This window comes from Hibiscus syriacus, unplaced genomic scaffold, assembly GCF_006381635.1.
Source record: "Hibiscus syriacus cultivar Baekdansim isolate YM2019G1 unplaced genomic scaffold, ASM638163v2 tig00110813_pilon, whole genome shotgun sequence".
Lineage (NCBI taxonomy): Eukaryota > Viridiplantae > Streptophyta > Magnoliopsida > Malvales > Malvaceae > Hibiscus > Hibiscus syriacus.
In genome coordinates, this window is record NW_024062871.1 from 209,961 (window position 1) to 235,995 (window position 26,035).

At 33.4% G+C, this 26,035-nt stretch overlaps 1 pseudogene; it reads right to left on the bottom strand.

Moving 5' to 3' along the window:
• Positions 1-7,697: 7,697 nt before the first annotated feature.
• On the bottom strand, positions 7,698-9,909 carry LOC120141697 (annotated as a pseudogene).
• Between the last annotated feature and the right edge of the window lie 16,126 nt (positions 9,910-26,035).

Here is a 26,035-nt window from a genome sequence, read left to right on the forward strand (position 1 = left end):
GATCTACTATTTACCTTTCGAAAGAAACAGAAAACACGGTGACCTTCAGGCTTTCACAGCTTCGAACCAAGGTAAGAACCCTCATCTCCTGTTTTCCTTGTGTTTCTTTCTTTTTTTCTTTCATCGACTCTCTGTTCTCTCTTTTTTCTATTTGGGTTTTTTTTGTTTTTTTCTCTGTTCGATCTTTTTTCTTTTTCCTCCCAGATCTCTCTGATTTTCTCTCTCTATTTTCTTCTATTTTCTATCTTTTTTCTTTTATAAACCCCGAATCTCCCCTCTATCCCCGATATCTTCTCTTGCATGTGATATAATGGTGATAGATTTTCTTGGGGATTGATTTAGACTCATTTTATTATTTTATGGGGATTCCTTGATTTGTTTGCTTCTGATTGATGGGGTCACTGTTGGTGCAGATGGGAACAGTCGGCGGCAACAGTAACCATGACAGGCGGCAGTAGCAGCTACCTAGAGTTAGGGTTTTAAAAACCCTAATTAGACCGAATCAGATCTTCTCTTTGGGTCGGTTCAGGTCAGCTGTTGGGGCAGGTTTATGGGCCTGGTGCTTAATTGAGGGGTTAGCTGGGTCTGAACCAGGTAGGCCTGGTTCAGTTGCTGGGCTTGCTTGTAATATGCTACTGGGCTCCAAGTTGTATTGGGCTTCGGTTTGTATTGGGCTTTGGGATTGAGTCTGCACCAAAATATGTAAAAATGTACATTAATAATAATAATAATAATAATATAATTATTAATATTTTTTAGACCTGAACAAAAACGGATGTCTACAATAATACTGCATTTATCAAAAAAATGTTTTCTAATTTTTATTTTTATAAACATAAAGAGTAGTTGTTATATAAAACCTAATCCTAACAAATATAAAATTTTTAATAATAAATTATATTAGAATCATATTTGGTATATAAATTTTAATAATAATAGACATTCATAGTCACTGTGTAATATAATAGTCTTAATAAATATAAAGTATCATATATTCATAATTTTTTCACATACACTTCATAAACGTAATTGCTTAATCTTGAATACTCTAAAAAGAGTAATATTCCTTTTTATTAGTCAATAAATTCAAGCAATATATAAATAATGAAATATAAAAATATGATACATAAATATGCTTAAATGACTTAATATATTATTATATATTTTTATTTATTTATTTATTTAAATAAATAAGACACCTAAAGAAATAAAGCACCTAATTTTTTGTACTGGTCAAAGGCTAACGGAACGAAAAAAGGCAGAGAGAGAGAGAGAGAGAGAGAAGTAAAAATGTAGTTTTAATACATTTAAGAAGAAGAAAGACAACAACCAATTTCAGGACGAGCACAGTCTTTTATCATGGGAGAAAAACGAAAGTAAAACTTAAAGTGTTCCATTGAAAGCACAAATGGTTAAAAATTAATTTTAAAGGGATACATTTAGAATATAATGCTCTCTAATAGCTCAATGTGGAAAGTAATCCTACTTTAATTTTTAATTTTGCGTTGTTGTATATTTACAAAATTGATAATATTATAACTGTTATGGTATTAGTTTATATTATTTATTACATATCAAATAATTATATTTATAATAATTACATTTACCCCGTCTCGACACTTCGATTTAAGAAATGGTTATGTTAAAATCAAACACACACCATGCCTTCGTTTTAAAATCTACTTTTCAAACCTAAAGCTAGAAATTGTCAACTTAAAACTAATTTATTAAAAATAAGGAAAAAAATAACTTAAAGTCTATTTCTGAATCTGAATATAAGATATTTCCCACTTTTAAAATGCAAGGTGTGACTCAAAATGGAAATTAAAATTAGTTACCAAATTAAACGGGAAAGAAATGGTCTTCTTTCAACCATAAGCTTTCTTGGACAAACACAAGACTTTGACGGTATTTATTATCGTTTTTTAAATTTATAAATTTATTTCTCCTTAAAATTTTAAAAATTTATCCCCCACATATTTTTTGTTTTGTTTATCTCTACATATTTCTAATTTTCCGAAAGGACTAGTTCCAATTAACGCCCGACTATGCCAATGTTTGAGAGCACAATAACAAAAATTATCGAAGGACTAACCAAATATTTGGGGTGGGGGTCATAAAAAAATTTGTAAGTGTAAAGGAGTAACTAAGTTTAAAAAAAATATCTAATTATTTAAATGCTAAAACATAAATATCATGATGTCAATTAAGTCAGTAAGAGAGACTGTTACTGTTAACATATATATCCAATAACATTGAATTTTGTACGCCGAATTTTTTTACCACATGTACAGGTTGACACTGATTAACTAGAAGCACCCAAAGTCAAAGTAAATGAAACAGATTTTTGGGGATTATTTCCAGCCTTTGAAATTACCTACTATTTCCATCCTCACAAATATTTACTAATTTTCTCTGTATTTTCAACCTTTGTAAATTGTTTGAGGTCGACCCTTCGTACTAGGACTTTGGCGAAGTTCATAACATGTTTCTCGTTTTTTTTTAATCTAAGGTGATTATAAGGTATATATGTGCTAATAATTTTCTATCATTTGACAATAAAAATTTAAACATTGTAATCTCTGGTATTCAAATATAAAAACTCTAAAAATAACAATCATCCCCTTAACTTTATAAGATATTAATTTGTGCCTTTCCGCCGCATTTCTCAACGTCGTAATTAAGATCAATGTATAATTTTTACATATTTCCTTATAAAAGTAAGTAAAATTTATACATATACTTACGTTACTAGAATACTAATTAAGTGTGATGTAACAAAAAGGAGTACCATAACAAAATAAATGAAGAATGGCTACTTCACGTGGCTGGGACAATGATATATGGCTTTAATTAAGTGGCAACGTACTGATTCATGAATACTGATTGATACTTGAAACAATACCTGCATGCACGACAACTCATCTGTTTAACTTTACACTTTAAAGCGTTGTTGGATGCTTGACAACTGATTAGCTCATCCCATTGCTTAGATGCTTCGGCCCTCAAAATTATATTTCGCGCTTTAAATTAGTTATCTAATTCAGTTCTCATAAATTTTGACATTAAATATCTGTTTGAATTTGTTGTGAAATATATTTAAAATTAACAAATGTAAATATGTATATAGCATCGACAATCTGAAGTTAACATGTTAAAATAAAATAACACTCTAAATTTTAATAAGAGTAAACTACATTAACAGTCTCTAAACTTTTAAAATATTTGTATTTTAGTCATCAAACTTTTAAAATTTGTATTATAATCATTAAACTTTTAATTTATTTTAGTACGTTTTAACATGACATGCCCACATGTCATTTGTCTTATTAAATTAATACTCTTAAATAAGATAAAGACACATGTCATCGTCTTATCGATAAAAGTTAAGGAAATAAAATGCATTTGATGAGAATTAAATTAGAAAGCTTAAAAAGAAGGTTGTAGAACGTAATCACTTATCCAAACTAAAATATTATTATAACATTGACAAACATAATAGAACCTAACCATTTATCCAAGCTAAGATGTTATCGTAACATTGACAAAAATAATATTTATATTAAACAAATAATAAGTTTAACAAATGCAAGTGTTAAGTTAGTAATTATGGAATCATCTTGTATGTTTAGCAATAGGTCTATATAGGATTGATATGCATTTGGTAAGAACATGCTCCATTTGGCATGAATATATTCTTAAAGTGTAGCTAAAATGGTTGGACTGATTGTGAATAAGTCTTGGTATCTTTATTTAATTTGAATTTTATAAACATTAAATTTCAATTTAATATCGGTACTTTAATTTAATATCGAGACAAGATTAAGGATATCAATACCCTTGTCATAAAATGTTCAACTTTGTTATTTGATATTTGAAGAATTGTTTGATTTGCTTAAATGCCATGACTTTTTAAATTTTTTAAAAATGATCCTTGTACCCTTGTTTGACGCTTTGTTATGAATCTAAAATGTATAATTTGAATTTTATCATAGGCATTGCTACTATCATTTTTCAAAGCAGCTTCGCCCACCTTACCTCACCCCTTAATTCGCATTACGCATGTGAGTAGGGGTGTAAATAAACGAAGTGTTCAGTGGACTGTCGTATAACGTTTGTTTATGTTCACAAACAAGTTTGTTTATGATATCGTTTATCGACTCGTTCATTTATGTTTATGAACAAGCTCGTTTACCCAATTATCATTTTCCTTTTATTTTTTTATATTTTAAATATTGATGAAGGTATGGATTAAATTGAACACATGATAAATATTAAAATTTAAACTATAAATTTTAAAGAACTTAAGCACTAGTAGCATAGTTTTATCATTTTTATTTAGCTTAATAACGAAAGGATACAACTAAAAATTGAATATATAAACAAACAATAAATAAACCCTAAATAAACACATTTATAAACATATAAACGAACACGTTTACGAACATTAAAGGAACACGTTCGTGAACAATAAATAATCGAACACGAATACAAAATTAAAATTTTAAACGAACATGAACCGAACAAAAAATACCTTAAAAAATAAACAAACGAATATGACATTTACATTGTTCGTTTAAACTCGATTCATTTATACCCCTACATACGAACGATGAATTCAAAAGCAGAGACGAAGTCACTGCAAGGGACTTGACGCCCATTGATTAATGAGAAATTTGTAATTTTAGTCCCTCCTAATACTAATCATTTAATTTAAGTCTTTCAACCTTTAATTGAGTAAAAGATGTACTTTCGACCCTTCTAAATATTAGTTATTTAATTTAAATATTTAACATAATACATTTTTTCTAATAATATGGAGTGATTATAAAATAATGTTTGCTGAAAATTGTTGTTACTTATTAACGACGTATATACACCCTGTAAATATAACTGTCAAAACTCAAAATCTCTAAAAAAAATAATATTTTTTCACTAAAATTGCTCAATGGTTTCCAAACATAATATATTGTATCTGACATTTTACCTTTGATATATATATATATATATTGAGATAATATCTTGTTACATATTGTAAAACTCATTTAGTTTTACATAAATTTATGATTGTTAGATGAGTGATAACAGATGGTTGAGATTAACATTAGAAAATTGGAAGATATTCACTTGATAAAAAAACGAGTTAATCTAAACTATCTATTTTCACTAATCCAATAATCTTAAATTTATGTAAAACTAAAAAGTTTTATATTGTATGAATGGATCTTATCCATATATATATTTATATATTGTATGACATTCTATCTCGCATATATATGAGGTGGGTGACAAGCTTACGTCCATGAACTAGACGTTTAGATTGTTCAAATTAAGTTGTTGTATAATTTTTATTTTAAATAGATATAATTAAATTCTATTCAAAAAAATAAATATAATTTAATTAAAATCCATGTATATCACTAAGATAATATTTGTTATAAATGGTACCTTGGAACTGTGGGCCATAATCGATCCAAATATGTTGTTGCAGCCAATCTTAGAAGCCTCGAAAGGCTACGAAGCCATATGCATGGCTACCTGTGGAACATTTTTTATTTTAAAATTTTAATTCTTATTCGAATAATAATTATAATATCCGTTAATTTAGATTTTTTATTAATATTTATATTATTTTTTAATTTGTAGATTAAATTGTATCTCCTATTAAATCATTTCTAAATATTTCTAATTTTATTATATTTATCTTATTATTTAAATCAGATAAAAATTTAAATTCTAAAAAGTATAATAACTCAAATTAATTTAATTAAAGTATATAGATTAAATCAACAATACACACCATACATGTAACGTTAACCTTTTCTTGGATGCAATTTTTTCAATCCTTTAATACCATTTCCATTTGTTAAGCTTTTCTAAAAAATTACAACAGGATATTAGTTTAATAAAGTAGAGTCGCCCGCCTGGGGTTTACAAATTTTGTTGAATAATCTGGAGTAATTATATTATTGGTCATTAGATTATTATCGTTTTTTATTTTAGTTATCAATTTGATTTTTTTATAAAATCATCATTATATTATATTTTTTATGATTAATGGTTAAATTTTATCAAAAGTTAATAAAGATGATAAGATGACATGTCATAATAATAATTGTAGTCTGTAAAAATTATGTATTCTATCAATTTGATAATAATTCAATAAATTCTTAATATTTAAAATTATGATTAATTTAGTTCTCATTTTAAGTTTACTCCTATTCTTTGTACATTATTAGTAGCATCTGAGGAATGCATTACGTTGACCATTCTTGTTTGTAAAGCCCATTTTTAAGTTGGCTTACGCTATTAGATAGCACAGTGATCCTACTGTATTCTTCTCTGTTCATTTTTGCTTTCATGTTGGATTTAAAGGACCCTGGTCCATTTATCATGATTAATGGAGTCAGATTTGAATCGAATCTCGTCTTTTATCAGTAATTTTAGTGGAAAAATGTGTTATCATATTTAGCTTTGTCCGTCTCAAAATCATCTCAAGAACATTATTTTTCGCCAAAAGGAAACACGAAGAATACTGAGAAAAAGTGTAAAAGAAAGTTGAAAACAGCACCTAATGCCATGGCGCCAACAGCAACCTTGCTTTTAAGTACACGTCGCATTATGGCTCTTCTTAGCCGCCCTTACTCAGCCACAAGTTGCACATTACAAACAACACGTTTCAGAACCAAATATTTTTTTAAAAATAACCGATAAAATATCTGGGGGGTTTGATAATGAAGTGAGTATTGCGTAAGAGAAGGCCAGAATCATAGCAGAAGAAAGCAAGAGCAAGGTGGTGTTGAAGCCATGCAAGAGGAGTGCTCTTTTTTTTTTCGTTTCTTTTAGCCAAATCATCAGGCAAAAGATAATATTTGATCATAGACTCTCACTCAACCATTTGAGTTAAATATTCGTGTGATCATCCATTATTGAGTTTCTTTTAGCAAGGTGGTGTTGAAACCATTTTTTATATATTTGGCAAAAGATAAAATGGTACCGATTATTGAGTTAAATATTCGTGTGATCATCCATTATTGAACCAACTCATCAGAAAACCATATATAATTATATCAATTATTAAGTTATTCGAATGTTGATTTATATTCTCATTTATCTACACATATCATGTGGAGGAAAAACAAAGAGAAAGATACTTCACATTAGTATCACTAATTGAAGACAAGCCAATCTACTACATATGCAACTGATATAATCAGAAAATTTCCCTATTTCTCAATCTATAGTATAGAAATGACAGGGCCAAGTAGTCAAATGATTGGGTTTTAGTTGCCTTAGTTTCATTTCACCAGCAAAAAAAGGGGGTCTGACAATATAATAGTATCATATAATTTTGGAAGTCCAAAAATAATTGATATAGGAAAACTCCTCACCATGTAAAATGGGAAATTATGAAGAAATGAAATAATGATATGTATTAATCATATCGGTATCATGAAAAGCCGTCAACTTCCGTTTGGCCCGGCTTTATTTCTAGAGGGAAAATAGAAGATTTCTTATGGTAGGGTTGGAAGCAACCAAAGGTACCATGATTAATGGGACACATGCATTGTTTGGGGGGAAAGAAAAAGGGGATTTTTTTCCAACATTTTTTTAATTTCTTTTGTAGCATCATTGTTCATTCTAACATGTTTTTGACAGTGTCTCTAATTGGGGAATGTATATGTTTCAGACTCAGTTGAAGAAGATGTGTTTCTTTAGAGAAAAATTTCAGAAGTACTACAAATATTTGTGTGTTTCAAAAGTTTGTAAGAATCGTAACATGTCAGGAATTAGAAGAAAATAAAAAGAAGAATTGTTTAAGTGAATCATTTAGTACTTTTAAAGTGTTTTTAGAAGGGGAGACAATTTGATCTTACATTTGTTTTTTCTTCATGGCTTGTTTATTGTTGTGCATCCAAACTTTGAAAACCTGTCTCTTTACTCCAACTTGAGCACAAAACTGTTGCAATTCTTGTTCATCTTGCTTTTGGATTCTCCACTCCAACTTCTCAGCAAATTCCATCATCTTAACTTTTTGATCTTGAGTGAACTTTGTTCTAAATCTCTTCTTTGATGACCGTGGAATAATATCATGTGATGATTGCCCTCCCTGATGGAACATATTCAGATCCTCACTCGAGGACTCAGTCGGGCCACCGCCATAGCCGCCGTCACCACAGAAGTTCATCATAACGGGTGGAATCGGTAAGGCGGTGGAAGAAGTACTAACGGATAATCCAAGGAAAATCTTTGTTGATTAAGAGGGGTTGGTCGTTGAAGATGAACAACACTATTCTTTCCTGTATGGTAACGGCTGGGTGGTGCTGGTGCATATTGTGATTCCCCATTGATTTCTTTCCGGTGGAAATTCCTATGGCATTCACAGGCCGCGCACTTTAAGGCTCCCATGGTGCCTTCTTCTCCACTCGGCATGAACTCACCACAACCATCCACAACATGTGCCCCCATGCTGGCTGCATGGTTCTTCAAACATTCTCTATACCTAATCAAAGGATCAGTAGAGCTTACTGGTTGAGGCGGAGATGTAGGAGGAGGTGGTGGTGGTGATTTGGGGCTGCCGCTTGATCTATTAGTTCTTGCTCCACCGACTGAAGGTGATCTTGGATCTATTTCAGGATCTAGATCCCTCCTGGGCTTGTTTAATTGTCTCTGATGATTCGATTCAGGGTTATAGAGAGGGCAATGGTTTAGGGTTTGTGTTGGCCTTGGATTGAGGATTTGTGAGTCACCATGAACACTTGAATTTATAGGTTGAGGAGAAGAACAAGAAGAAGGATAGACTTTTGTGGAAGAATCCCTATTGAGCTGATTATTATAACTAAAAGAGCTTGGCAATGGCATCCCCATTTCCTTATCTTGTTCTCTCAGTTCCATAACTCTGATATTTTTTCTCTGATGTAAAACCTAGATCTAAAGTCTTTGATCTCAACAACCCCTTTATTAAACTATTAACTTAATAGTGTGTGTTTCTTTTCAAACCCGTCATCATCATGGAAGTAGTGCACAATTAAATCAGTAGCTTAACCCCAAAATTATGTCCCTTCCTCTCTTATTCTGACTTCCACGTTTTAGTGCTAAACGCACCATCTCATTTCATTAGAACTTCCACTTTCCCTGTTCATCAAGACGTAAGCAAAGTGTAAAAGACAAATGAAAAAGAAAATTTAATTAATTTTTATAGATAAGTAAAGAAAAACCATAAACTCAAACAGTGAAATGATACTGTACAAATATGAAATATGGGGCCCTTAGCTCTGGCAAAAAACCTACCTTGATTGAGATCACTGTTAATTAGTTTGGTCATGTAAGAACTCTCTTAACCGCACTGCCATTGCAAAGAAAATGTTTTAGCAAAGATTAAGGATGGGAAATAAGATCTGCAAAACGGAGAAAAAAAGAGATAAAAGAGTTGGTTTCCTACTTACCCATCCAGGCTTGTAAATCCATCTATCTAAGGAACAGGTAGGTTGGTCTCTGCTCAAAATCGCCAGTGATGGCCATCAGGGATTACTGGTGACACCAAGAGATTTAGTGTTTATTGCAGAACAACAGACAAGGCCATGTTAGTTCTCTATCGGACCCTGCATATTGGTCCAGCCCTTAATTATTGCGACACTGTCTTATCTTTTTCTTCCTCTCTCTCTGCAACTGATTAAAACTAATCCTCAAGTGAATAAGCTAAATGTGAAACTTTGATATGTGTTTGAGATCACTTGACGTTGGCTTTGTTTGCTTGAAATCTTCCCTCGAGCCTCGAAATCCTACACCAAATCAGTTTTGATCATCGGGTGTTTGAGATTATTGCATCATCGGACATGAAACCTCAATTGCAGAATCTCTTAAATATGGGGTTAAGCTTAATATAATAATCTAAAACGAAGATTAAAAGCAAAGGAAGGAGAGAGAGAGAGAGAGGGGAGGAGCCCCACTCCCGTGGCCTGCAGAGATTAAGGAGCTGGAATACTGGTCCACAGCACTGAACTTGTTCCCTTTAGTGTGCATGTCAGATTCTCCCTTTATACATATACACACATACATGTATGTATTATACTTGAATGTCTGTTTTTCTTTTAGCTTCAATTTCATTGATCATGAACCCAAACATGTACAGCCAGAATGCTGACACAACAGCAATGGAGCCAACCCTTCAGTGCCCTAACCAATGAGACTTTGTTAACAATTTAGAGGTTAACCGAGACACACACACACACATATATATATATAAGCTTTTTAATCAATTTGCATCTTCCACCAATTTTCTCAGTCATGCTTTTCTTTACTTATAAATCTCTCTCTCTTGCTTGTTAATCACGGCTCTTGTCATTTAAAAAAGTTATAATATATAAAATAGAGTATGAATATTAATGCTCTATTATCAAATTTATAATCTTTAAAGGATAATTGTATAAGTTTGCTAGAAAAACAATTTAATTCCTTAAAGACTTATTTCTTTTCTCTCTTTATCTGACCTGACACAAACAAAAGCTTTGTTTTGTATTACAAATTAGGAAACATTATGTTCACATGTGTCTGCATAACCTTCTTGTATTAATTAGTATTTTATTAGGAAAACTAATGGCTAGGGATTAAGACTGAAACACTATTCCGTGGGCAACTTTATATCACTTAAATGGACTTCACTGGATATTATTTTTTAAGTTACCTTAGGGAACCCTCTTTAATTTGTGAGGTTGAAGGGGAACAATTTCCAAGCAAGGATTATTATTAATTAATCAAAAGAATGAAGATGAATTATTTAACTAATCCTGACAGCTTGTCTTTTTATAATACTTTGGCATCTAAAATGAAAATGCATGAACTTATATTGGAGCACGTGGCAATATCCCAGCCAAGTGTCTCTGAAACTTCATCTTTGGGATCCCTCACTTTCTCGGGAAAATTTGGTGTGGTCACATACATAGATGTCTGTTTGTTTAACATTAAAGGCAAAGATATAGGATTTAATGCTTCTTAGGTTTTCCATGCGTTTCGATAGGAAGTAGGGACCTTTGCTTTGACTTTACCCTTTTACAGGAGAATTTTATTTCTAAAATTTCTCTTTTCAATATTTCTATTTACAATATTTTTTGGCAAAAATTTTAGAATAATACAGTTGAGTTTTTTTTTTTTTTGGATTCTTTTGCAATTTTATTTTTTGCTTTGATAAGGTTGAACGGTGCAGATATAAGATTTTATTGTGAAAAATATTTAAAATAAATACTCTCTCACCCTCTTTTCGTAGATAAATATGTTCACAAGCACCACGTATATATTAGAATCATGTTCTTTATATTTGATTAATTTATATTTTTATATTTAAACTTTAGGTATGTGTATTTTAATTAAATATAATTTGATGTTTATAAGATCATTGTTTTGTGTCGAAATGATTTTTCTTAAAAAAAATTAATTTTTAAAAATGATTTTTAAAAGATCTCGTCTCGAATAATTTGATGACCTTTTAATAATAAAACATGGTTCGAGGTGTCGCCACTAATATTTGATTAGGGTGTGATTGAGTACCCAAAAACGCATTTGTCATTTTAATAAAAAATATTAATTTTAATTAAAACAACAAATTTACAGTCCGCGTTACCAAAAATTTGAGTTCGGGAGTCAGTTACGCATAGGGAATGATTAGCACCCCAAAGCACCCTAAATCTATACATAGTTAATTAATTGGTTGCCTTTGCAATGAAATTTATGAATTCGAGTTTAATTTAATTCAAGATCCCATACAAATAATATTTTTGAAATTTAGAACAAAACACATTAATATTTAATTATTTCTTATCGAGTAGAAGTAACCTCATGCCTTAAAGCATTCACTTCCTACTCCAATCGAAATAAAGAAAGTTCATTATTAATTTGAATGCAAGAATTATGATAAAAATAAAAATTAATTAAATACAAATTACCAATCCTTTTAGAAATAATAAGTATGTTCTATTATTTAAAGACATCGAGATCGGATCTTTTATAAGTTCTAACGATATTTTCTCAATAAATTTAAATAGACGAACATTTTTTCTCTCGTACCCAAATTTTACGTATAGTCAATTTTTAAGATTTCACTTAATGGGATACACTTTCATTTTAAAATTATCGAAAGTAACTTTATTATACGTTAAGACAGTCACTTCACAATAATTCTAAAATGAACGGATATTATACTTTAGTCAAATTATTTCGATTTGAGACATGTAGTACTTATGAGGATTTCATAAGATTTAATTAAAAGATGAACGTAAATCGAACAAAATGAGATTTACGGGGCATATATGAAATTATAAATTTAAGACCATTTAACACACTAACAATAAAATAAAATAAAGAAACCCATAAACATGCATCAATACCCATTTATCATTCTCTAAATAAGGCACGGAATATACCTACCATAGATATATTTTTAATATGTACATTATCCTAAAAGAAAAGAAATAATCCATGTCATCCGGCAATATAATCACCGTAATGTAATATAAGTATGTGTATTAAGCACAAGCTAGTCTTAGACACATAAGTGAGGACATATAGAAACGGGACCGAACATACAAAAATACATAAGAAATAATATATATGATCAAACTAAGAGTTTTAAGAAATTAAGATGCATAAAAGAAAATTAAATACTATTAATTAAATAACTAAAATGCAGATGCAGTAAATTAAAGGACAAAAATTAAAATAATCATGAAATGAAATAGTGAAATGTAAATAACAGACAATACAAGCACTAGAAATGGAAATAAGTAATAATATTTAGGACCAGAACGAAATTATTTAAAATTGCATGATAAAAATATAATAAACAAAAACAAATAAGCTATAGTGACCAAATTATAACACGCGTAAAAGAAAATGACAAAATCAGAAACATAATAACCTTGAGTGAGGATCAAACACATAAATAAACCAAAAACAAATGATATTAATTAGATTAATGATCAAAATATAAACCAAATAAAATTGGAAGATCATAACAGAAATAAGTAAAAACTCCATTCGGGGACCAAAACGAAATGTTACAAAGTACAAGACCCTCCCTGCGTGATTAGACCATGTGCCGATTTCAGGGAAACCTTAGTTCCCAAAACAACGTAGTTTTAGATGGGATTTAAATATCCCATTATAGAATTTGAGAGAATCCTAACCCTCATTCTTCTTTCCCTTTTTTTCGGTTGTTCCTCTCCCTAGGGTTGTAAATAAGACGAGACAGATCGCGAGCTACTCGAGATCGACTCGGTCAAGGCTCGATAAATACTCGGATCGAATGGACTCGACTCGAACTCGAGCTCGACTCGAATTCTTCACGAGCTGAAACGAGCTACTTGATACTCTACTCGAAAAGCTCGTGAGTAGCTAAAAATATAATATATTAAGATTTTATTTTTTTAAAAATAAATTATTAATAATATTAACATTTATGTGTTTTCTTTTAAAAATACAATAAGGTTTTCATATATTTAAGGTTCAGGTTCAAGTTTGAGGATTCAATTTTGTTAAGTTTAAGAATTTTTTTTTCATTTCAAGCCTTTTCGAGCTGCTCACGAGCTTCAGTTCATGATTTCGAGTCGAGCTCCATTTCATAGTTTTCGAGTCGAGCTCAGCAATACTCGATCTCGACTCGGCTCGTTTACACCCCTACCTCTCCCCTCAACTGTCATTTTTTCCTTTTTGCTTTAAATCAATCGGGCACCATCTCAACGGCGTCGGTGAGGGTCCAGTGAGCCTCTCTCGACCCTCTAAACCTCCTATCTTCAAACCCCTAAATAAATCAACTCTCAAACGAGCCTAAACCTTCACCATCTCTCAAAATGAACCTCAAAATAAAAACACTACCTTGATGCCTTGGGGATCCCTCGACACCAGTGAAGCAAGTTTGTTCAACTTCGATCGGTGAGGCTTTTTCCTTTATTTTTTTAAATCGAATTTAACCCCTTATTTTTTCGATCTCACTCCCCCTTTTCTTCCTCTGTTGCATGCTATATTTCTCCTTGCATTTGGTGTGGCTAGGCCACAGAGAAATTATTTCTCTGAAAGCTCATTAAAAATTGGATCCCATTATGATTAAATCTATTTTTTTTAATCAAATTTGGTATGGGTTTGATTGGATTTTCACTGTTGATGTTGAATTTTTTTCTTGATTCAGTCAGATCTGTTGACATCGACGTTTTTCATCGGCGGCGCGCGCGACCAGAGTTGGCCTCGGGGTGGTTTACGCAACTAGAAACCAAAATGTCTGGGCATGCATATTACGTGCGAGTCATCGGACGATCCAATTTTTAGACAACGATGGGGAGAGGGTTACAAAACCCTAACTTCTACCTTTGATCTGGACCGTTGGATGGATCCAGATCTAACGACTGGTGTTGAAAGGGTTATCAAAAACCCTAATTACCTCCTATGGGCCTTGTTACATGGGCTGTTGGTTGGCATGTAATTTGGGCTTGGGTTTTAGTTTGGGGCCTATTAAAAAATATATATATATATATAGTAATAATAATATTAATAAAAATCCGGACAAAATGGGTGTCTACATTTTGATTTAGCAAAAGGAAATAATTATCTAAAGGAAAGATTTTAGTAAATGTCAAATATTGATATTTATCGTTAATTTTGTAAAGTGAAATTTATAAATGAATATTAACTATATCAAAATAATCATTCTAAACATTAAATTTTCAAAAATTATATAATAGGCATGGAACTTTCAAAAGATGGAATCTGGGATGAGGTAAACTAAAGATTTAATATCTAAATTTTTATGATGTTCTAAAATTACTAGTTTGCCTAGACAACTAATATTGTTAAAATTTTTAACTCAAATAATGATATGTATTTCTAAAAATAATATTTTTGTTAAAATAATAAGGAGTATTTTTAATAATTATTCTAATTTTCCATGTTGGTATTATATAGTATAGGTACTAAAACTTTTAATTGACTTATTAATTTTTAATTTATTGTATTAACATACTACTTTTTCTATCCCAATAAAATTTTCATTTATTAATGCAACAACAAAGGTTTAGATGATGACTCACTCCTCGGTCGTCAGTCATATCAAGAAGTGCACGCGGCCGGGAACCGAACGTGCATGATTTGAGTGGCTGAGTTGACATTTTTGCATGTGGACTCCAACCCACATCACCAAACTTAAAAGTTCCATTTGCTTTCACCTTTACCCACTCACGCTCGCCCTTATTAGCTTAACTATAATCACACTTTTTATATATAAAAAATAACTAATTTGATCATTACCGCCTAATTTTCCCTTTTTATTTTGATTTGTTCAGGAGTCACATCCAGATCACATTGCTGATTATGCTTTTCACGCTAATAAAAACAAAATTTTAACTTTAATTTTCCCATCCTAATCATAATCATTGATTATAGAAGATCACAAAATCGTACTAATTAAGGAAATGCTTTTTCTCATTTTTTAATATTCAAATACCCTATCATATGAATTAAGAATTTAATTCACACCATTTTATATATTTATTTTTATTGTATATTATCTATTAAATTTGACATAATTTAAACATCCATATATATTATTTTAAGTTGAAGCTTCTTTAGAAAATAAATAAATAAATTTCCAGACCAGACAAGTAGACCATGAATGTGATGACCCAGCTTGGATTATTTTTCATGCAAGACTTTATAGTCGGTAATAAAGTATTTTTGTCGTTCAGTTGATTCAGTTTAAAAACTATTATAACGAGTTAACAGCTTCACTAATTGATTTTAGACTTCATAATAAATTGCTTATATACTAATTTTAATTATTTATGTTTATCTTTCATTTTGTTTTTTTCCTATTAATGAGGACACTGTGATCCAATGCATTAAACAAAAAAAATGCTATATATAAGAATACAAAAAAAAAATTATTAATATGATTTATTTAATCAATTTGCATTTCTATCAAACGCCTTTTAGATCTAAATTGATGCAAATTAATGACTAAAGTTTTCGCATCCTTTTGAGGAAATTGGAACATCACAAAGTCGTTCGATTTTTAAAGGATAAGTCATCCCAATTGAGGAAATTAGGTAGAAAATTCTAGAATCTATATTGTCTCAGGAAACTTAATATATACTGCAGATGTCTTTATCGTCCTTAATAGATCTCGCAAATTTAATCCGTGTCCAACTACTCGAGTCGGTTTATCCAATTTAAAAGTCGATATAAATCTGAATATAGTAACTTAAAATTGATCCAAAATCTAGAATAACTCAAATTAAACCGAAATTGATTCGAATTTTAGTTGGATAAAAAATAACTCGAATTGAAAATAATCAAAATCGAAAATTACCCAAATTTAGTTTATTTATATCTGATCCGAATAAAACTTCGAACCAATTTTAATCCAATAATTGAATACAAGTGAATGAATAATTTATTATTATTATTATTTCGTTATTTATTTTTACCGTTGATAAATAGTAAAATGATTTATGTTTTATTCTCATTTTATATTATACTTCTAATAATAGTTTAATAATTCAATATAATCTTTCCTTAGTTCAAAGATCATCTCTACATTTGAGTAAATACTTCTAGCTCTGAATTTGGACTGTAACAATATATATTCACATAAAATTATTGATTTTAAATATTTATTGATCCAATTGATTAAAACTAAAACTTTTATCTCCAAATTTGAGACGTAACAATATATTCTCATAAAATTCTTGAATTATATGTAATAAACAACAGCTCAAAAAGTTATGACGACAAATAGCAACAACAGTTGACCTTAAAATTTAAAGGTTGCTCAAATTTAAATTGACTCAAATTGATCCGAAAATCTAATGGTTGACCCGAAATGAAATCAATTGATCTAATATTAAGCCGACCCAAAAACCAATTGATCCATTTTGACCCGATTCAATACTGGTCAAAACTTAATTTTCAAAGATCCGAACTAAACCCAAACTAAATCTAATATGACCCTAACCAAACCTAAATTGAATGCAATCTATATTTAACATGACTCGACTCAAAATAACTCGACCTAAACCCATTCTGAATAACCCGATTACCACGTCTAGCCCTTAATCTAAAGGATCATGTCCATCTCCTTAACTAGGCAGGTAAGGTTTCTGTTTCCAAATATTATTTTTAATGAAAATATTTTGTGGGAAAAAACAAAGTTTAAAACCAACAAAAATAAAATTTTGCATGTATAATAAAGAGGTTTATTATTTATTAGTCTCATGGTAGGGATTTTAATTTCATAATCAGGGTTTAAAAGCAATATGATGTTTTCATTTGTTATTTTTGAGGTAAAAGCTTATTATCTCGTTTATATAATTATTTAAATACTTTAACATCATTCTCATTTTAGTTTTTTATAATGTTTATTTTCATTTACTTTTTAGAGGATGTTTAACTTATGGACTAGAATGTTGTTAAATAAATAATTTGTGAGCCACTAATGCTCGGGTGTTAAGTTGTCAATCTGCTTCAATTTTCTTGCAAAGACAACTAAATCAACCAATTTGTGAGCCACTAATGCTCGGGTGTTAAGTTGTCAATCTGCTTCAATTTTCTTGCAAAGCCAACTAAATCAACCAATTTGTGAGCCACATTGCTTGCTTGGGTAATAGCTTCTTTCATGACATCGTCTTTGTAACCCCCTAGACCTGGCCTATGCGTTTCGACTAAGTCTAGTGGATCACATTATGATTCTTAAAGACATTTTCTGAAACCGTTATTCAATCAATGTAAAATCACATTATAAATGTCATGAAATAAATTATTCCATCAAAACCCAACTTGTAAATATAATACCAATAAGTAATAAATTAATTTAAAACAAGTCTTCAAAATCAAAATCACAATAAACCGAACAATAATAGCAAAAGTGTCATCATCCTAAAATACGATACTTTAAAATAAGGTCCATGTCACCAAAATAAAGTCAACTAGCAAGATAAAACATTACAATCAGATATACTTCAAGAGATATGCTGATCCTCCAAGTGCTCGAACCGATGTATCTAACCAACAGTATCTGAAAGGGGGAAAAACATTTTCGAAAGGTGAGCTAGGCTCAGTGTGTCCCAATATTACCTTAAAATCACAATAGGTACATTAAACAAATCATAGTCTAGTAAATCTCATAAATTCATAAAAGAGTTTAACTTTTGAAAATCATAGTTTAAACTCTTTTCTTGTACACCATCAGTAATTTCCAAAACTATTTTCCATATAGCTTACTCTAAGCACACAACAAAAAGAAAGTCAACCTAAGGATAAGCTTTAGAGCTTGTATCATTAAGCCCGTAAGTCCAAGTCCATATAGCTTACCCTAAGCACACAGCAAGGGAAGCCAACCTAATGTATCTTGGGGCCCCAAGAGTCACATTAGGCCCATTCTGTTTATTAGCTTGATCAGAGCTATACTATTGTAATTCAATCCAAAAGTTCAATTGCACCGTGACACAAATTCCATAAATCATCACATTAAATTGGTGCATCAATAAAACAGTAACCAAAGAACTCAGTGTACCTCATATTAAAACCAATAAAACAGTTCAGTAATAATTAGGGAACACACCTCGATAATAGGTTCAAATAGTAGATCTACTGATTGCTGGTTTCACCACGCTCTGCTACAGTTTTCGAACCTATTTTATAATAACACTATATTACTTATGGGTAACATAAATAAATCTCTAAAATCATAAAATTTACGGGTCTTACGGGTGAATACTGGCACACGTGGTTTAATTGATCTAGAAGAGATGGGTCGAGCTATCGAACGATCCAGAGAGTCTCTTGTACCTTCAAACAATAATAATTTATTAGCCCCAAATCTTACTTAATTGTTCAAAGCTAAATTCTTAAGTATATAAGCATTTTCAGGGTTTGACTATCAATTTGGAGGATTTCAAGTTTGAATTTGGCTAAACAGATTACGGAATCGGAATCAGGACATCGAAAAACATAAGTATGTCTTTTCAAAAATTTAAATTCTTGGTCAAAGTCAAAGTCAACCACTTTGACCGTCGATTTGGAGGCCTTCGGGTTCGAATTTGACGAAACAGACTTCGGAAACAGATTCGGGATGTCGAAAACTATTAGAATAGGTATACTCGAAAATATTAACAGGAGTTTAATGGTCGGTCAAAGCCATTTTAAGTTTTCGTCAAAGGAGGTCAACGATCAACGGTCGGGTCGGGTCAACGGACGGGTCGGGTCGGGTCAGACCGGTTCAGACTGGTTCGAACCGGTCGAAACCGGTCAAACCGGTTTTCAGCCACTCACTCTCCCTACGGCGGCGCGTGTGGCGCGTGAGGCCTCCTTCGGGGGTCTAAAAATTACGGAAAATTTTTCAAAAATTATTTTGAGCGATTTTGAGATACTTACAAAGATCGGTTCAAATTTTTGAACGGCGGAGAGCTCGATTTCAACTCGGTCGAATCTTTGACTGCTCCACCTCCTCACGCGCTGCCGTCGACGGAGACCAAGGTTGACACCGGCGGACTCGAAACGGCACAAGGAACACGATGGTGCAGGAGGTGTCGTAAACGGAGCAACGATCGGCAGTGAATTTGAGATTTTCCCGGTGATAGAGCTAAAAAAAACGTCGAAGCTTTGACTTGAAATTCCCGACGTTTGGCAGCGTTTCGCTTCAATTAATTTAAGGGGATTGTTCCTGACTCGATAACGAACACGATGGTGATTTCAAAACGACGATCGAATTCGGACGGCGTCAGGATCTAAGTCGGAAATCGGCGTAGGGGGAAGGGAATTTGGGAGCAATTGAGGTGTGGTTTTCTGTTTTGAAATAGAAAACCATTTATAACATAATATACCTAACTTTCTTGGGTAAATTCAGAGCTTGGTCCCTGAATTTTTTTAACTCTAAAACAAGCTCCAAGTTTTAAAATCTTTCAATTTAGTCCCCATAATTTACCGATTTTCACAATTAAAACCTCCAATTTCAATTAAATATTATTTTGAAAATATCCGGGTTGTTACAATTCTCCCCCTCTACAAGAAATTTCGTCCTCAAAATTTACCTTATGAGAATAGTTGAGGAAACTGAGCCTCCATTGACTCCAATGTCTCCCAAGTAGCTTCTGAGGGGCCTCGATTACTCCATTGAACTTTGACCATTGGAATACGCCTATTCCGAAGAACTCGCTCATCTCTGTCTAAGATCTGGATGGGCTCCTCCGCATATGACAAATCAGGTCTCAGCTCTACCTCATCAACTTGAATGATGTGATCTGGATCTGGACGGTATCACCTTAATATAGACACATGAAAAACATCATGAATACGACTAAGATGGGAAGGCAACTCAAGCTGATAAGAACCAGGTCCAACTTTCTTCAGAATACGATACGACCCAATAAATCACGGACTCAGTTTACCCTTACGTCCAAATCTCAATACTTTCTTCCATGGAGTTACCTTGAGAAAAACTTGATCTTCAACGTCAAACTGTATATCCTTCATCCTTTGATCTGCATAAGATTTATGCCTATCAAATGCCTCTTTCAGACGGTCACGGATCAATCTGACTGTGTCTTCTATCTCCCGCACTAACTCAGGTCCCAAAGTCTTCCTATCACGCAACTCAGTCCAACAAATCGGGGTGCGACACCTACGCCCATAGAGTGCTTCATAGGGTGCCATACGAATGCTGGTCTGGTAACTGTTATTATAAGCGAATTCAGCCAAACGCAAAAAGTTCTCCCACTACCACGAAAATCAATTACACAACCCCGTAACATATCCTCCAGAATCTGAATTACTCTCTCAGATTGACCATCAGTTTGTGGGTGGAAGGAGGTACTATAATCCAATCTCGTACCCAAAGCCGTATGTAGCGCCTTCCAAAATCTCGAAGTAAATCTCGAATCTCGATCTGAAATGATAAATAACGGAACACCATGCAATCTGACAATCTCTGAAATATACAACCTCGTTAACTTGTCCAACGTATAATTTATCCGTACATGAATGAAGTGAGCTGACTTTGTAAGTATGTCAACAATCACCCAAACTGAATCTTTTTCGAAGGAGTGATAGGTAAACCAGTAACAAAATCCATAGTAATACGCTCCCATTTCCATTTCGAATCTTGATAGGTTGTAACAAACCTGATGGATGTTGATGTTCTGCCTTAACTTGCTGACAAGTCAAACACCTAGCCACAAAATTCGAGATGTCATTCTTCATACCGACCCAATGATACCTCTCTCTCAAATTCCGATACATCTTATCTCTACCGGGATGCATAGTATATGGACTACTATGAGCCTCAATAAGGATAGTCTGCCTCAACTCAGCATCATCCGGCACACAATACCGACCTTTAAAGCATAAAACTTCATCCCAATCAATTGCGTAATATGAATTTGTCCCCTGCTCTACTTGTTCAAAGATGGGAAACAAGAGCTATCAAGGGGCTGCTTAGCCTTGATCTCATCAACCAAGGTCGACTTAACTTGCAATTCTGCTAACAGAGTGACATCATATAAATTTATCCTGGCCATTAAAGATCTCAACTCTGTTACCGCCTTTTGACTCAAAGCATCCGCTACAATGTTAGCTTTACCAGGGTGATAATCAATCACGCAATCATAATCCTTTAAAAGCTCTAACCAGCGTCGCTGTCTCAAATTAAGCTCATTCTGGGTTAGAAGATACTTTAAGCTCTTATGATCCATGAAAATATAACACTTCTCTCCATAAAGATAGTGTCTCCAAATCTTCAAGGCAAAAATTACTACTGCCAACTCCAAATCGTGAGTAGGATAATTACACTCATGCGGTCGCAGCTGACGGGATGCATAAGCCACCACTTTACTTTCCTGCATTAGAACACAGCCGAGTCCTGAGTATGATGCATCACTATACACTGTAAAATCCTTCCCGGACTCTGGTTGAATCAATACTGGTGCTTGAGTCAATACCGCCTTTAATTTCTCAAACCTCTCCTGTTGTGCCTCACCCCAGTCAAACGCACATTCTTCCTTAACAACTTTGTCAAAGGAGAAGCAATGATCGAAAATCCCACAACAAAACGTCGATAATAACCAGCCAAGCCCAAGAAATTGCGAATCTCAGATATATTCTTGGGTCGTTTCCAATTCACAATAGCTTCAATCTTGCTGGGATTGACCTGAATACCTCGCCATGAAATAATATGCCCCAGAAACGACACTTCTTGAAGCCAAAACTCACACTTGCTTAGTTTGGCATAAAGACGATGCTCTCTCAAAGTTCGCAGAACAATCTTCAAATGCTCTTCATGCTCTGCCTCAGTACGAGAATAATCAGAATATCATCAATGAAGACCACCACAAATTGATCCAAATATGGTCGAAACACCCGATTCATCAAATCCATGAAAGCTGTAGGAGCGTTCGTCAAACCAAAAGGCATCACTAAGAATTCATAATGACCATATCTAGTACGAATGGCCGTCTTTGCAACATCAGATCCTTTAACTTTCAATTGATAATACCCCGAATGAAGATCAATCTTAGAGAATACAGTAGCTTCTCGCAATTGATCAAATAAGTCATCAATCATGGGTAGTGGATATTTATTCTTGACCGTCATCTTGTTCAATTTCCGATAGTCAATACATAATCTTAGCGACCCATCCTTCTTTTTCACGAACAGAACTGGAGCTCCCCAGGGTGAGGTACTATGTCGATAAATCCTCGATCGAATAATTCTTACAATTGGACCTTCAACTCCTTAAGTTCTTTTGGAGCCATGCGATAAGGTGCCAAAGAAATAGGTGCAGATCCCAGATAAGTCTCAATCTCGAACTCTACCTCTCTATCAGGAGGTAACCAGGCAACTCCTCCGGAAAAACATCAGGAAACTCGCTAACTGTACGAATCTCCTTGATCGTGGACAATGCACCTTTGGTGTTCAAAATACAAGCAATGAAAGTCTCATATCCCTTCCGGATCATACGATCAATTTCCATCGCTGAAATATATTGGAGAGATAGCCACGACGTTCACCAATTAACACAACAGTCCGACCATCAGAAGTTTTCAGAGTAGCTCTCTTGTACTCGCAATCCAGATTTACCTTGTGTTAGTCAACCAATACATCCCAAGAATTAGATCAAACTCCTCTAAAGGAAGCTCCATAAGATCAGCGAGAAAAATTTCTCCCTTAACCTCTAGAGGATAACGCCGAAATACTTTATTCACTAATATCGCCTGTCCTACTGGACTCGAACCGTAACATTATTTTCAGTGTTTCGATCAGAATCTGAAGGTTTCGAGATACCGAGCTCGATACATAGGAGTGAGTGGAGCCATTATCCAGTAATGCAAAGTATGGAATGGAATATATAGTAAATGTACCTGCAATAACCTCAGGCTCATCTCTGTCATCCCGACGTCTAGTGGCATAAACCAAAGCTGGTTGTCTAGCCTCAGAAACTGTTGGCCCTCTATTTTGCTGAGGTCGGGCTCTACTGTCTGTCCTGGATGCCGATACTCGAGTCTTTTCTTACTACGATCTCTAATTGGGGTCTGTACTATAGTCTGAGAACGTACAGGAGTCTGGGTAGCGGTCTGCTCAAACGAAGCTAGCTGAGGACAATCCCTCCGAAAATGACCACTAGATCCACACTGATAGCAAAGACCCATCTTCTTACGACACTCTCCTGTGTGTTGTTTACCACAAAACTCACAGAGGAACCCATGATAATACGACGAGGAACCTCCTCGACTTCCAACTAACGGTGAGGATGCTGCAGGCCTGAAACGTGTATTGCTTCTCTGAGGGACTGAAGTACGAGTCCTTTTCCCGGACTGTGCTGATGACTCCATCGGGCCTGAAAATTTCTTAGATCGTTCCTGTTCAACACGCTCTTTACCAGAAGCTAAAACCTCCACCTCTTCAACATCTTTGGCTCTGCCCACCAGCACATCAAATATCTTATCCTGATGGGTTATAACTTGCCTACGCAGCTCGTATCTGAGTCTAAGGGCAAATTTACGACATCGATCTCTCTCAGTAGGTACCATACTGAATCCATACTTCAGCAACTTCAAGAAATCGATCTCATACTCAGAAACAATCATGTATCCCTAAACCATGTCTTGAAACTGCTGACGTCTCTGAGCTAAGTAGCGCTCTCCCAGAAAACGACTCCGAAAGCGATCCTTAAAGAAATTCCAGGTCAAACGATCGGTAGGAACACTACTGGTCACTGACTCCCACCAAGTGTAGCCATTGCCATATAATATCGCCACAGCACCCTGATATCTCTTAGTTGAGTCTAAACCTAATTGATCCATACGTCTCTCTATATCATGGAGCCAATCCTCAGCTTCAGTAGGAGCTCCACCAATCTGTCCCCCAAAAGTCTAACTCCATTGGCAATCAAAGTCTGCGAAATAGGAACCTCTGATACAACACCAGTAGCTCTGACTGCTCCCTGTATCAACTGCAGAAATTATCTACCAAAATTCTCATCCAAAGTAACTCCGGTAGACTCTGACTCAATATCGGTCGCTCTTATGATCGGTGTAGTCATGCCAATACCAGCGGCAGGAGGCAGATTCGTTGGGGTCGTAGGAGCAGGATCACCTATCGGAGGTGGGGGATTTACTCGTATCTCATCGAGCGGGTTGCAAATCTAGCCACTCGACCTCGTCCACGGCTAGTTCGACGACCACGTCTAGCACTCATTTTTTTGGTGGATCTCGAGTTTATTACAGGAGATAAAACTTAGGGTTAGATAAGCACTTGGAGTCTCGAACACAGTTAAAATCTTAATAACTTTGTGACATGGCCTTTGTAACTTGTTTTGTAAAATATTCAAAACCGTATTTTCAATGTGGACTCATACACAGTCCGAGGGTTAAAAACAAAAGCTCTGATACCAATAAATGTAACCCCCTAGACCCAGCCTATGCGTTTCGACTAAGTCTAGTGGATCACATTATGATTCTTAAAGACATTTTCTGAAAACCGTTATTCAATCAATGTAAAATCACATTATAAATATCATGAAATAAATTATTCTATCAAAACCCAACTTGTAAATATAATACCAATAAGTAATAAATTAATTTAAAACATGTCTTCAAAATCAAAATCACAATAAACCGAACAGTAATAACAAAAGTGTCATCATCCTAAAATACGATACTTTAAAATAAGATCCATGTCACCAAAATAAAGTCAACTAGCAAGATAAAACATTACAATAAGATATACTTCAAGAGATATGTTGATCCTCCAAGTGCTCTAACCGATGTATCTAACCAACAGTATCTGAAAGGGGTAAAAACATTTTCGAAAGGTGAGTTAGGCTCAGTGTGTCCCAATATTACCTTAAAATCACAATAGGTACATTAAACAAATCATAGTCCAGTAAATCTCATAAATTCATAAAAGAGTTTAACTTTTGAAAATCATAGTTTAAACTCTTTTCTTGTACACCATCAATAATTTCCAAAACTATTTTCCATATAGCTTACTCTAAGCACACAGCAAAAAGAAAGCCAACCTAAGGATAATCTTTAGAGCTTGTATCCTTAAGCCCATAAGTCCAAGTCCATATAGCTTACCCTAAGCACACAGCAAGGGAAGCCAACCTAATGTATCTTGGGGCCCCAAGAGTCACATTAGGCCCATTCTGTTTATTAGCTTGATCAGAGCTATACTATTGTAATTCAATCCAAAAGTTCAATTACACCGTGACACAAATTTCATAAATCATCACATTAAATTGGTGCATCAATAAAACAGTAACCAAAGAACTCAGTGTACCTCATATTAAAACCAATAAAATAGTTCAGTAATAATTAGGGAACACACCTCGATAACATGTTCAAATAGTAGATCTACTGATTGCTGGTTTCACCACGCTCTGCTACAGTTTTCGAACCTATTTTATAATAACACTATATTACTTATGGGTAACATAAATAAATCTCTAAAATCATAAAATTTACGTGTCTTACGGGTGAATACTGGCACACGTGGTTTAATT